We start from the raw sequence: 16,124 nt of genomic DNA on the forward strand, positions 1-16,124 counted from the left end.
TGTTAGGGTTTGACTGTGTAATTGCCTTGCTGGATCCATGTGGCTGCTCGCGTGTGTGGTTGATTGGCTCTGCTTGCGTTGACCGTTCCACGCGTACTTTGAATTGCTGATGTGTGCTGCCAACGCATTAATGAAGTGATGCGTTTTGGCCTTTTGAATGTGGTCCGTTGATGCATCATGCGTGCCTTATCCAACGGATCATGTTAATTCTGAGTTTATTCAAATTAATTCCATTTCCCTCCATTTCTTTTATTACTTCAAATATTTTGTTCATCTTAGAAAAATCATAAAAAATAGGAAAATGATCCAAATTAACTCCAACTTTTTTTCATAGATTTGTTTTGATGTCTATTTTTTTTGATATTATTTTCATGATTTGTTGATGTCTGATTTTTAATGTGTGAATTTTTTGATCCATGCCATGCTATTTTGATATTATGCATTGAATGCTTTGTGAAATCTTCATCTTTGAGACAATAGATCCCATTTTTTGCATGATTGACATTCACATGTGATATGATTTTTTGAGCACTGGTTTGGATTTTTTTCTCATATGCTATCATTGTTTTTGACACATGAAGATGTATGTGACAATTTGTGTCACATTTTTGGCTTTCAATTTGTGCATTTTTGTTCATCTATCATTTGAACTCTAATGGATTTGATTTTTTGCACATTGCTTATTCATGACATGAAGAACTTGTATAAAAAATATCATGATCATTGCATGCATTTCTGTTTTGATTTGAATTTTCTAAATTGGAAGTTCACTTTGTGCACATTTGGTTGCCCTTGCATAGCATTGATCATTTGAGACATTTGCTTTTTGAATTGATGCTGGTCCTTTTGAGGATATTTTGTTGATTGCTTGAATGTGCATTATGTAAAAGATTGGGTTCTGTTTTGATCATTTGGTTTGGTTTTGAACTTAGTCTTTGTACTAGGGTTTTGTACATAAACTAACTGTGCTTTGCGTTTCAGGTTTGGACATTTAGCATTGATGGTTGGATTTGTACTCACTTTGTGAGATACAAATGCTTTGAATTCTAACTTTTGTTTGTTTTGTAGGATTTTAAGTGACGTGCTTGAGCTCATGAGTTCATTTGAATGCTTGAGCATTGTTCATTGGATTGTGTAATTGTTGGAAAGTTCCATTGTTTGTCTGTTGGTTTTTGACTGAAGTATTAACTGTTTAGTCTTTTGTACATATACATTAGTTGCTTGCTTTTAGCTCTTGCTTGAGCTTTGGATTATGGTTGATACACCACTTAGGTAGTTACCTTCTTACTTCATGTAGTCTGGAAGTCCTGTCACCTTTTTGGCAGGCATTTTGCTGGCAAGTCCTCCTTTAGAGGCTCTGTTTGTGTTTGTTTATAATTGTGCCAAAGACCTCCAGATGAGGCACGTGACATTTGATAAGACCTCCAAGTTGAGGCAATTGACGGATAAAAGGGATTAGTATCCAATCCCCCGTTATTCGGTGAGTCGTTCTTTATGCTCGCACAACGTGCTGATGCTTTTGAACATGTACCCAAGATCTTTGTCCAGTGTCTGTCAAGTGGAATAGGATCCCACTTTCTGGATCCCCACACTTTCTTTGTTTTGAGCTCACCCAGGCCAGGGTTAAGAGCATGAGGTCTCATCCTCATTACCATTTTGATCAGCTTCACCCTAACTCTCAATGTTAGTGGTTAAGAGCTCCTGTTTACCCTTACAGTTTGGCTTGTTTGTCGAGGTTGACATGACCCCTCCTGACTAAAGCCTACCCATTGTTTGGGCCTCTTGTATGGATATAGCGTGTGATGCTTGTTCACTTGTGTTGGTGTGTTTATCTGCTTTCCTCTTCTCACCTCCATTTTTGTAGGAGTTGTATGATTGATTTCTGAGGAAGCTGAATGCATGTTAGAGACCTCAACTTAGGGATATTTGATGGCATGACAACTATTAGGCTCGAGTCTTAGTCTCCCTATTAGTTTGTTGTCTCCCTGGTCTCTGGTTAGGAGAGAGTTTTACCCCTGTTAAGGGGAACTACGTCGCCCTGATTCTCATACCAGATGAGATACGTAGGCAGGAGATTGAGCGAGATCTCTCCGGGCAACCTTTTCTTTTTTTGTTGTGTTGTGTGTGTTCATCCTTTATTTGTCTTCTTTGGTGCGAGTACCTGTTTGTTCAGCGTGTGCATGTGTGGTATGTTTATACCTCGGGGGGATGTCTCTTGTATCACCTGGGGTTCATATTGGAGTTCACCTTTGGGGTTCATTTGTGATGATTGTTGCTCATTCGGGGTTCACCTACATTCACTTTGGGGTTCATATTGGGGTTAATTTGTGTTGATTGTTATTCACTTGGGGTTCACTTGAGGTTCATCTTTGGGGTTCATTTGTGGTGTTTGGTTATAAATATTGGGGATTATTTTGGATATTTGGTTACTTTGTTGGGGTTCATTCCGATAACTTTTTTCTTTGGTGTTCACTGGTTAGTGTTTGTTATTATTAGGAGTCGGATATAAGTCCATGTATTGGCATTCTGTTTCCTTTTTGTTATTGTTAGGAGTCGGGTGTAAGTCCATATATTGGGATTCTGTTTCCTATTGAGTGTTTCTTTTGGCGTCTCAGCGTCCTCTTTTTGGTGTTTTGTTTCGGCGTGCGTTAGTCGAGCTACGAGTGCTCTGTTTCTCCTCTGGATAGAGTAGATACGTAGGCATAGGATGCGATATCCTAGCGAGCATGTTCCCTTTCCCCGAACTACGTTGACTCTAATGTTTGTTTCTAACAAACTACGTAGGCCCAGGATGCGACATCCTGCCAAGTCCACTTCCTCCATCTTCTTTCACCTGTTTTATTATTCCAGTTTGTGCAATTTCTTTGAGCAGTTTTATTAGCAACCTTATCCTATTCTTTGAGCTATCTTTTGAGCGTGGATCCCTTCGAGTACGGCGGACGTGAGGGGTGCTAATACCTTCCCCTTGCGTAACCGACTCCCGTACCTTGCAATCTCTGGTCGTAAGACCGTTCCTTTCCCTTTCTTAGGTTAGTCCTACGCTCCCTTTCCGTCATAAGATGAATAGCATCGGTGGCGGCTCTGTATTTTCCCGCCGGTTGTTTTTCGCGTTGCGACAGTATTCAGCTTCAGCTGTTGATAGCGTAATTATTGATTGTCTCTTGCTGGACCATGAGATTAAGTTGTCTCCCAGAAATTGGCAACTTCCATAAGTACTTTTTCTTTCAACTCTATCTCCAACATAGTCAACATCATAATAGCCTACTAATTTATATTTACTTGATTTTATATAAAATAAATCAAGATTAGTAGTACCTTTCAGATACCTAAAGATTTTCTTAATAGTATTTAAGTGAGTTTCCCTAGGTTTGTTTGGAAGCGAGCACATAAGTAGACACTAAATAAGATATCAGGTCCAGAAGTTGTTAGATATAGAAGAGAACTTATCATACCTCTGAAAAGCTTCTGATTTACCTTACTACTTACCTCTTCTTTCTCCAGAATGCATGTAGGATGCATTGGAGCCTTTGCTAGCTTACATTCTGATAATTTGAATTTCTTCATAAGTTCCTTTGTATATTTTTTTGATGAATATATGTGCCTTTTGGTCTTTGATCAATTTGGATTCCCAAAAAGAACTTTAGTTCTCCCATCAAACTCATTTCGAATTCTGCCTGCATAGACTTAGCAAAATCCTTACACAGTTACACATTAGCATAACCAAAAATAATATCATCAATATGTATTTATACAACCGAAATGTCATTCTTGAAGGTTTTGCAAAAGAGAGTTGTGTCCACTTTTCCTATGGTAAAATCGTTTTCCAACAAAAAATTGCTTAGTCTATCATGCCATGCTCTTGGAGCTTTCTGTAGACCATACAAATACTTTTTCAATTTAAAAACAAAATCAGGATTTTGAGAACTTTCAACACCAGGAGGTTGATGCACACAAACTTCTTCAGAAATATAACCATTCAGGAATGCACTCTTAACATCCATATGATAAAGTATGATATTATGATTGACTGTGTCATACCTTAATTTTCAACCCTAATATGCCACAATAATTTGTATCATTTTCATGTCATCTATCATTTTTGCATTACTAACCTATTGAAAATACAACAAGATTTTCTACTTTGTTTGTCTTAAGGTAGGGTTTTGCACAAAGAGCTTTCAAAGATTGATCAATCAAGACTTGGCATGAGTTTCAAAAATTTCAAACTCCTTATCCTTCCCAAGTGATCAAGTGACTTCCATCAACAATAATCAATTTCAAGATCATTCCATCTCAAATTCATCAAAGCCAGAGTTCATCTAATACCCTCAACTAGGGTTTTAACCCAAAGTCAACTGGTTGACTTTTTAGCCAAGGCATAATCCCAAAGCTTGAAGTATGGTTCAAATACATCATAGGTGATCCACTCACAACATCCAATGTGCCCAAGAGATACCATTCATTAAATATTTCAAGAATTAGATTCATCTAATACAAAGTCAACTGAGGCAAAGTTAAAGTTTGACTTTTGACATTTTTGGTCAATCATGGACTTCTAAACTCAAGGATCATGAAAATATGGTTGATTGATGCATTTGAACAAGAAATTAGAGGTTACTTGCAAAAAGGGCAAGATTTAGTTTTTGTAAATTTTTTTGAAGTTATGAAAAAAATACATGTTAAAGTACCCATCTTTCCAAGGCCATAACTTGTGATCCAGACCACCATTTTTGTTGCACCAATGATAATATTAAAGGTGTTACTTCATACTTCAACTTTGTCATTGATGATTGATTCCTAAAAAATGCAAGGATTTCAAGTTATGAAGCCATGATGTTGGTACTATAAAATTGAAACACTTAGAAAAAGTTTCAACCAAACCTGCCTTCAAAAAATGGCTTACTTGATCATCACTTTTTACAATTATCCATATTTATTCAAGGAAAACTCCAAACATGAAGGTCGTATAGGATTGTCTTATCTTTCTAAAAAGTCCAATATCATAAAATTATCATATTTGAACTAGGAGTTTCGAAGAGATGAAGTTGGATCTCCAAATCTGAATTTTGGGTCATTTTCATGACAAGTTCATCATGCAACCTTGAGCCAAAGCTACATAATATTAATTTGCATGCTATCTTGCTTCTAAATCTCACCTCAATCAGAAGATTACATAAACCCTTGGTGTATTACATAAGGGATTGAGACATTGACCAAGTCTTGATGCCATATTACAAAGGTTTTGCAAAAAGCTTCATATCCATTTTGATAAAAGCCAACTTTTCCAACCACTCTTGCATTAAGCTTCCAACATGTTTCTTCTGATCACACTTAACCTCAAAACCAGAAAGCAACATCCTAAACCTCAAGAAAAGTACCTCTAAACTCCTTCTTTCACTCCACCTTTTCATCATGATCCATTATGCATTTTTGTGCAAAATGAAACCAAGTCACCAAACTAGCATTCCAATTGAACCAAGATTGACTTTTGCAAGTTACATGAACCATATGAAGCCTCTATAAGTAGAGAGACAAGCCTCATAACTCAATACACCAGAATTGGCACAAAAACTCCATTGTAGCAAATTCTCCAAACCTCAAACTTCCAAATTCCATTGTTCTTGTGTTTTCTCCAAACCAACACTTCAAACAACTTCTAAACATCCATTAGAAGTTCTCCAAAGACTTGAGCAACTTCTGTAACAGCCCTACCATCATCTACCAAATTACATTTTCATATCTTGCAACTTGATTTGAAAAGGAAGAACCAAGCACTCTCAGCTCAAGCTAGGCGTTCAAACACCTTCCTTAAGGTGTAAGGAAGTTGTTCAGATCATAAAATCACATCTGGAACACCCCTATTTAAAAACATGATTTTCATGTTTGAGGTATGTATTCATTTCTCCAATTTATGATTTAAGGCACCATTTTTTATCATTCTTGATACCATTTCACTTGCCAAGATGTGAGGAACAAAACCCTTATGATCATTGGTCTTAATCGATGATGTTTGGAATTTAATTTTAAATTCAATTTTTAGGGTTCATATGCGTTTTGTTTGATTTCTGGAGATTTATGAAAAATAAATGAAATTGGTGAATACCATTAGATTCCTTGCAAAATTCTAAGCAATTTTGGTCTTTACAACTTTTGATTTCGTTAAGAATTGAGAGAGTTAGAGGTTTGATATTAAGTGAAAATGGTGGAAATGATGGATTACGAGATGAATGAGGAAGATGAAGTTTGGAGCCATTTTTAAAATTTAAAAGTGGATTTAATATATATATTAATTGATATCGTAGGGAAGATAATGACCAAATGCTTCAAAATACTTTCATAATAAACTTTGACTTAGGTATCCCTCTCTCTCTCTCTCTCTCTCTCTCTCTCTCGTTATTATAACCACTTTCATAATAAACTTTGACTTAGGTCATTGTTTTCCCTTTTATTTCTTAATCAAATGCTTCAAAATACTTAAACATATTCAAAGATCTTTTCATAAGACCTGAACAACACAAACTTAATTCAACCCCTTTTGCCACTTTGGCTTTTCCATGTTTAAAACATTTTCATAAAAGGATTAGACATGAATAATCCCTATTTGAGATTTAAATCTCCTACCCCATAACATTGTTGAGATTGATATTGACTATTTTCCATTTGGAAGAGGTATGTGGCATACTTGTTGATTCTATATCCAAGTGAGAGTCCTTTATTCAATTTGATGCAACAATCTATCTTCCACATGTTTTTGGTGGTTTAAAAGTGATTTTTCTCTGCACGATGACAATTTGTCTCTTTCTCATAAAATCAACCTTTACAAATCCCTTCTTACTTCTGAACTCGAACTACGAGGTTTTGATCCTTCACGGGTACGTAGGCATAAGACTCAATGTCTTTCCAAATCATCAAAAAATAAAAAGATGTTATTTTTCTCATCTCCCCAATCAAATAGAAAACAATTTTAAACCAAACACATATATTTAAAAGGTTCCTGTAGAGTACTACAAATGATTAGGATGCTAATACCTTCCCTTTTCATAACACACCCCCGTCCCTTAGAATCTCCCCAGTTTTGCTTAGCTTAAGTTTAATCTTCTAGCTTTGCATATACATATTGGGTTATTTTTGAATCTTTTCCCCTTCCCTTGGATAAATTAAAGTTTGGTGGTGATATTTTGATTCATGAGTCAAGTCTAATCAATAGCTTGGTCTCCGATTCTTCACCGCGACACAAATCGCAACTTCACTGGGGACGGAATATTAAGTGGGTGATACCTAAATTGTTTATATGTGTTTATTATTATTATTATTATTATTTTTATTATTATTATTATTATTATTTTTATTATTATTATTATTATTATTATTATTATTATTATTATTATTATTTGTTTCTATGTTTGCTTGGGTTTCATTATGGAGATCTATAAGTGGTGAGGAAATCCTAACCCGAATTAGAGAATACAAATAAGATAGGATGGTGGTATAATCAAAGTTACATGTCTGGAGTAATCCTAAGCATGATTAACATATGATATAACCCCGCTCAGTGGAGACCCCTTTGATGGTAATATTTGTTGTTGCGAGTAAATCGTAGTGGCATTATTATCTTCAACCTGGGAGTCTAAGAAACTGAGAACCTTTAAAACCCTTTAAAACCCCTATAAGCCTTTTTAGGATGTAATGCAGAGATTATCCAGGTGTAAGATCTGAGGTAATTGTTACGAGATGCTACACCCAGACGAGTTTCGCTTGAGAATATTATTAGTCTACAAGCAAGTCGTTAAACCATATTATCCGAAAGATGGATCTATGACTCTGGAGACCACTTTAGAACCTTATTCTACAGGTACAAAATAAACCCATTAGTTCATACATTGTGGGATGGTTAGAGCCTTGTCTCCATGCTTAATGTCAAAACCCTAAATCCGTATTTGTGAAACATGCATTCATGCATCCATAAAAACCTTTTTTCATAAAAACCAAGAAACTAAATAATTTTCTTTTGCGATTATCGATAGGTAAAATGGAACTTGGAAGGAGGAATACCAATAAATACACTTTCCAAAGTCCTAACTTAACAGAGTTGTAGAAGCTTGATTCTATGATAGTTAGTCCAGAAGATTTTAGAGCTCGGTATGGAAGACTTATGGGTATCTTGAAGACCAAGGTTGAAGATAGAGTTCTCAACACACTGGTACAGTTTTATGATCCACTTTACCATTGCTTCACATTTTCAGACTACCAGCTTATGCCTACTCTAGAAGAATACTCTTATTGGTTTGGTTTGCCAGTCTCTGACAAATTACCATTCAGTGGTTCAGAGAAGACCCCTACACCAGCAACTATTGCAAAAGCATTTCACCTAGAAACGTCTATTGTGAAGGCCAACTTCATTAAAAAGGGAGGGATTCTAGGTCTAACCTCTAGATTCTTGATGGAGAAATCCTTTATCTTTGCAGAAGCAGATAATAGAGATGCATTTGAAGCCATTTTGCTCTACTCATTTATGGAATTGTGCTCTTCCCAAACATTGATGACTTTATGGATGCTAATGTTGTACGAATCTTCTTAATTGGCAACCCAATACCCACATTACTTGGAGATACCTACCATTCTATCCCTCACAGGACTAAGAAAGGTTGTGGAACCATTCTTTGTTGTGCACCTCTCCTATATAAGTGGTTTATTTCTCACTTACCCAGATTCAGGCTCTTCAGGGAGAATTCGCAGAAGCTCAGATGGTCTCATAGGTTCATGTTTATTGATCAAGGGAATATACATTGGTATGGACCCTCCTATGATGTTGGAGTAATTATTGACAGTTGTGGTGAATTTCCTAATGTACCTCTCCTTGGTGTACATGGGGGAATTAACTACAACCCCATCCTTGCCAGACTCTAGTTAGGATATCCTATGGCAGATAAACCTGATAACCTTCTGTTGTCAGGTTTATTTTACCTCATCGAAGAAGAGAGTTCCAGTTTGAAGGACAAAATCATACATGCTTGGCACAACATTCACAGGAAAGTAAAAGACCGATTAGGAATAAATAATTTTGTTGCTTTTAAACCCTACACCCAATGGGCTTGTGCTAGAGCTAGTGAACTTAAGATGCCTTATGCTCATGAGAAGCCCTCATTCCCTTATGCTATAACATCATCATCCACCATTCCTATTGAGAATAGGGAAGAGTTTCAAGAAATTTTGGCTAGATTAAAGTTGGAAAGAGACACTTGGGAAGGCAAGTACCATGTCTTGAATGATAAGAAGATGAAGATGGAGCAGCAACTAAAGGAGAAGGATGATTTGATTGAGATTCTGGAACAACAAGCTATGAAGAAACAGAAGGAACAAGAAGGTTTAGTTCTCTCTAAAGTCCAGTCGTTTCATGAGTACTCTATCATACCTCCCACCTCAGGTGCTTGGAAGGGAATCATCGACAAGCTTATGATCGAGAACCCTCGGCTAAAGAGGCAGAAGAGGAACCATCAACCAAAAACAGGACCTTCTATAGATGATATTCCTTAGCTCTCATAGACTTAGCTGTTTTCCTCTTGTATTGTTTAGGATCGTTGAAAATGTATTTCATCCCTTGTAATTCATCAATTGTTTAATAAAAAGAAGTTTTTTGTTCAGCTTATACCAAATTTTGTCTCTATAATATTTGCAATAAATTATTGAGTTTCTTAAAAATTAAAACTCATATTTTTCATCTGCATATCATGCATCATTCAAGCATAAGTTCCTGCATTTCAAGAAACTTACACGTGTCTTCTCCCTCAAATAGTCAAACTGAATCACGAGTATAATACTCAAGCTAGTCGCCAGAGAAGGATGAGTCAGCTTGAACAAGAAAATCAAGAGCTCGGGGAGGAAGTAATCACCTTGAAATACTGTTTGGAAAGGCTTACTACTATGATGGAGACTTTGGTGGTTGCTCAGGATCAGTCATCGAATAATTCTCAAGATCCATTGTAACGAACAATAATCTCTAAGAACGCCTTGATGCCCATTCTAGTTGCGCCCGTCAATGACCAACAATATCACATGCCACCCGGTTTCCCTTAGGGCATGCCTCCTGGTTATATGTCAATTGGATACCGCCCTTAAAACGTTGAAGATCTAGTAGTGACTACTGTGATGTCTGTACCTCCTCATGTGGTGCATACGACTCCTTATAATGAAGAAAACATTTATCACGCTGCTCCAAGAAAAGTTGTGGGAGTAGATGAAAGGTTAAAGGGATTTCAAGATCAGTTCTTAGAAATACAAAGGGAAATCAACGCTCTTCAAGGAAAGGATCTTTTTGGCAAGACCACTTATGAACTCTGCTTGGTTCCTAATGTTCAAATTCCACCCAAATTCAAAGTACCAGACTTCAAGAAATACAAAGGAAATTCATGTACTGAAAGTCATTTGGTGATGTATGCTAGGAATATCTCCACTCAGACTGACAACCACCAGCTTCTGATCCACTACTTTCAAGACAGTTTAACTGGTGCCACTCTTAAGTGATACATGGGCTTGGACAACACGAAGATCCGTACTTTCAATGACCTTGGTGAAGCTTTTATTCATCAATACAAATATAATGTAGATATGGCTCCGGACAGAGATCAACTTCGGGCCATGTCTTAGAAAGACAAAGAGAGTTTTAAGGAATATGCTCAAAGGTGGCGTGAAATTGCTGCATAGATTTTCCCTCCACTTGAAGAGAAAGAGATGACTAAAATATTTTTGAAAACTCTGAGTCCATTCTACTGTGACTGCATGATCTCCAGCGCACCCAGTGATTTCACCGAGATGGTAAACATGGGCATGCGACTTGAGGAAGCAGTCTGAGAGGGACGTTTGACTAAGGAAGCCGACGCTTCTAGTCATGTTAAGAAATTCTCCAATAATTTCTCCAAGAATAAAGAATTGGATGTTAGTGTCGTTTCATATGACAGACGAAGAAGAAAGTATCAACATGTTACAGTTGTTTCACCAATCATTAGTCCACCAACGGTAGCGCCAATTTATCAGCCACAGTTCTCGCATCAACATCAACAATAGTATCCTCAACAACATCAACCACAACATGTCCAGTAACAACCATCAAATCAACAACATAAACAACCTCCATAACAGGCTCGCCCTCAATTTAACAATCAAAATCGTATTCAAAAAAGGCCACAGTTTGATCCTATCCCGATGTCCTATGCAGAATTGTTTCCTAGACTGCTAGCTAAAAATCATGTCCAAACAATATCTCCACGACCCATGCCAAAGGACCTTCCCTATTGGTACAAGGCAGATCAATTTTGTGCTTACCATCAAGGGGCACCAGGACATATCATTGAAAACTATTTTGGTCTAAAGTCAGATGTTCAGAGGCTCATCAAGAGTGGTATCCTTTCATTTAAGGACATAAACCCCAATGTTCAAGTTAATCCTCTACCGCAACATGGTTCAACCTCAGTTAACATGGTATATGGTTGCCCGGGCAGTTTCCAGATCTATGATGTACGATTTTTGGGAGAGACCTTAGTAAAGAAACACACCAGATATAGAAAAAATGGTTTTATGCCTCCATATAACTATGCCTCTTGCACGGTTTGTTCCAGGAACTCTCAAGAATGCCTCACTGTTATAACTAATCTCCAGGATCAAATGGACCAAGGTTATATTGTAGCCTACTGAGCCAGAGATTAGAATCAGGTCAATAGGGACAACGAAGTAAATGTCATAGTTCCTCAGTTCAACGACTCCAAGCCTATACAGATTACTTATGATAGTCGAAAGACTTTTGTGACTCCTATGGTCATTAACTTACCAGGCCCAATTCCCTACCAATCTGATAAAGTTGTGCCTTACAAGTACAATGCTACAGTGACTGAGAATGGAAAGGATGTTCCTCTACCCTCCATTGTTAACGTCGCTGATGTAAATAGAGTCACAAGGAGTGGGTGTATATTCGCAAAAAGGACTGAGGATGTCGCAGTAGGAAAGCATGTTCATGTTGAGATCCCTTTTGAACCGGTTGGCCAATATGATAACATGAATCCGAAAAAGTGATGACGATGAGGTGTTGAAGCTCATCAGGAAAAGTGAATACAATATGGTGGAACAATTACTGCATACACCTTCTGAGATATCTGTTTTATCTTTATTGATGAACTCTGAGGCTCACTGTGAAGCTTCGCAGAAAGTCTTAGAACAAGCCTATGTAGACCACGATGTGACGATCAGACAATTTGATGGTATCATCGCTAATATCACAGCCTGCAACAACTTGAGTTTCAGTAATGAAGAGCTCCCCGAAGAAGGAAGAAATCATAACATGGCACTAAGCATCTCAATCAACTGTATGAATGACTCTTTGTCAAGTGTGTTAGTGGATACATGCTCATCTCTCAATGTCATGCCGAAGTAAACACTTTCCAGACTTTCTTTTCAAGGTGCTCATATGAAGAGTAGCGGGATTATTGTCAAAGCTTTTGATGGTTCCAGAAAAACAGTCATTGGAGAAGTCGACCTTCCTATGACCATCAAACTTTATACTTTCCAGATAACATTCTAGGTGATGGACATAAAAGCTGCGTATAGTAGTTTATTGGGCCGTCCTTGGATCCATGAAGCTGGGGCAATCATTTCCACTATGTATCAAAAGCTTAAATTTGTGAAGAACGGGACACTAGTGACAACCCGTGGGGAGCAAACACTAGTTGTGAGTCACTTATCATCTTTCTCTTATCTTGAACCTGAAGAATTTGTTGGATCTCAATTCCAAGCCCTTTTCTTTAATTGACAAAGATGTCAAGCGAGGAGTATCCATCTCTTCATTCAAGGATGTAGAGCAACTAGTAAATAATGGTATAACCGATGGTTGGGGAACAGTTTTGGATATCCCAGATTACTAATACCGAGAGGGTTTAGGATTTTCTCCTATTTCTAAGAAGATGTCAGAAGGAAGTAGATCTATTTGTTCAATCAAAGAAACTTTCCATAGTAGAGGCTTCATTAATCCTACTTTGCCAGAAGTTAGTGCCATCACTAAGGATGATGATTCAGCATGGGAACACTACTACGACGATCCTGAATATGATCTTGAGGCAGAAGATGCATATGTGCCTTTCTACTTTCCTCACAAAAGAGAACTTGAATATATCCCAAGGTCAGAAGACGAAGCAGCTGAAGCCAATGCCTTTGTGGAAGACAATCCTAAAGTTGTTTCGACCAACTTCATTGCTCGCGGAGTGATTCGCCCAAACTGGATCTCTGTTGATGTTCCTGTTGTTGTTCACATTTCAAAGTAATATTTTGTTTTTTTCTTTTCAAAAAAATCCTTTCGTTATGCCTAAGGAGAAAGTGACAATGTCTGGGCTTGTGTTTCAAGAATTAAATTAATGAAAATGTTATTTTGTTTCCATATTGTTGTTTTTATTGTTTTGCTGTTTTTTTATGGAAAATGGTAATCTAAAATAAACAAACAAACACTTCCAGATAGATGCACACAACTTCACACTTTTAGCTGTTTCTAAAACAAGCATAAAATCACATGTGTAAATTAACTAATGATGCATCCATTAAAACCAATGACCCTATGCACTCTTGCAACTTTGAATTCCCTATGTACGAAGTAGAAGAAGAAGAAGAGGAAGACATTCTAGATGAAATCTATAGGCTGCTCGAAAATGAAGAAAAGACCATTGAGCCATTCAAAGAGCCTATGAAAGTAATCAACTTTGGGTCTGAAGAGGATAGAAAAGAAGTCAAAGTTGGAGCACTGCTCGCGCTAGAGCTGAAAGAAAGGATGATAGAGCTTCTTTGAGAATATACCGATGTGTTTTCTTGGTAATACCAAGACATGCCGGGGTTGGACGCTGATATCGTGGAGCATCATTTACCGTTGAGGCCAGAGTGCCCACCGATCAAGCAAAAGTTAAGAAGAACTCATCCGGACATGGAGATCAAAATCAAAGAGGGAGTGCAAAAGCATATTGATGCAGGTTTCCTTGTCACATCAGAGTATCCGCAGTGGTTCGCCAACATTGTGCCAGTTCCCAAAAAGGACAGGAAGGTTCACATGTGTGTTGACTACAGAGATATAAACATAGCCAGTCCTAAAGATGACTTTCCTCTGGCACACATTGACATGTTGGTCGACAACACCGCCAAGTTCAAGGTCTTCTCTTTCATGGATGGATTTTCCGGTTACAACCAAATCAAAATGGCGCTCAAAGATAGGGAGAAAACAACTCTTATTACACCTTGGGGCACGTTTTTCAACAAAGTAATTCCTTTCGGCTTGAACAATGATGGTGCCATTTATCAACGAGCTATGACTACTCTTTTTCATGACATGATGCATAAAGAGATTGAAGTCTATGTAGATGATATGATAGCAAAATCAAATACTAAAGAAGATCATGTTGAGTATCTTTCGAATTTGTTTCAGCGTTTGAGAAAATACAAACTCCGCTTGAACCCAAACAAATGCACCTTTGGGGTTTGATCATGAAAGCTCTTAGGCTTCATCGTCACTCAAAAGGGTATTGAAGTTGATCCCTCAAAGGTTAAAGCCATTTGGGAAATGCCAGCACCTAAAACAGAAAAGAAGGTGAGGGGATTCCTTGGACGTTTGAACTACATTTCAAGGTTCATATCTCATATGACTGCTACTTGTGCTCCCATTTTAAAGCTCCTCCAAAAGAATTAGGGTTGTGTTTGGATGACTGATTTTCAAAAAGCCTTTGACAATATCAAAGAGTATTTGCTAGAACCTCATATCTTGTCCCCGCATGTCGAGGGAAGACCATTGATTATGTATCTGACTGTGCTAGAAGAATCTATGGGTTGTGTCTTGGGTCAACAGGATGACACATGAAGAAAAGAGTATGCCATCTATTATTTGAGCAAGAAATTCACTGACTGCGAGTCCCGATATTCCATGCTAGAGAAAAATTGTTGTGCTCTGACTTGGGCTGTCAAGCGTCTCCGTCAATATATGATGAATCACACAACTTGGTTGATATCCAAGATGTATCTGATTAAGTATATCTTTGAAAAGCCTGCATTGACTGGAAGAATTACTCGTTGGAAAATTCTCTTGTACGAATATGACATTGAGTATCACACCTTGAAAGCTACCAAAGGAAGTGTCTTGGCCGATCATTTAGCTCATTAGCCAATCGACGATTACGAGTCTATAAACTTTGAATTCCCAGATGAAGATGTGATGTACTTAAAAGCAAAAGATTGCAATGAACCACTGCCAAATGAAGGGCCAAATCCAGGTTCTCAATGGGTTTTAATATTTAATTGAGTAGTTAATGCTTGTGGTAATGGTATTGGGGCAGTAATCATCACTCCTCATGGCTCACATATCCCTTTTACTACAAGATTAACATTCAAGTGCACAAGCAACATGGCGGAATAGGAAGCCTGCATCATGGGTCTAGAAGAAGCCATTGATATTAGAATAAAAAATCTCAATGTTTATGGAGACTCATCTCTAGTTGTCAATCAAATTAAAGGAGAATGTGAAACTCGTCAACCCAGCCTAATCCCATACAAAGACTATGCAAGGAGGTTATCTACTTTCTTCAACAAGATTGAATTTCATCACATCCCTCGTGAGGAAAATCAAATGGCAGATGCCTTGGCAACTTTGGATTCCATGATTATTGTGAATCATTGGAATGATGTGCCTAAGATCGATGTTATGCGTCTTGATATACCTGCTCATGTATTTGCAATGGAAGAAGTCTCTGATGACAAGCCATGGTACCACGACATCAAGTGTTATCTCCAGAGTCAAGAATACCCGCCTGGGGAATCAAACAAAGATAATAAGACCTTGAGAAGTCTGCCTAGTAATTTCTTTCTGAATGAAGACGTGCTATACAAGAGAAATTTGACATGGTTCTGCTCAGATGTGTGGATAGACACGAAGCAGACCTGTTGATGCAAGAAGTTCATGGAGGTTCCTTTGGTACTCATTCCAACAGACATACAATGCCTAAAAAATCTTAAGAGTGGGTTACTATTGGTTGATAATGGAAGCTGACTGTTGGAAGTATGTGAAGAAGTGTCACAAATGCCAGATTTATGCTGACAAGATACATGCACCTCCG

Source organism: Lathyrus oleraceus, chromosome 2 (genome assembly GCF_024323335.1).
Source record: "Lathyrus oleraceus cultivar Zhongwan6 chromosome 2, CAAS_Psat_ZW6_1.0, whole genome shotgun sequence".
Taxonomy (NCBI): domain Eukaryota; kingdom Viridiplantae; phylum Streptophyta; class Magnoliopsida; order Fabales; family Fabaceae; genus Lathyrus; species Lathyrus oleraceus.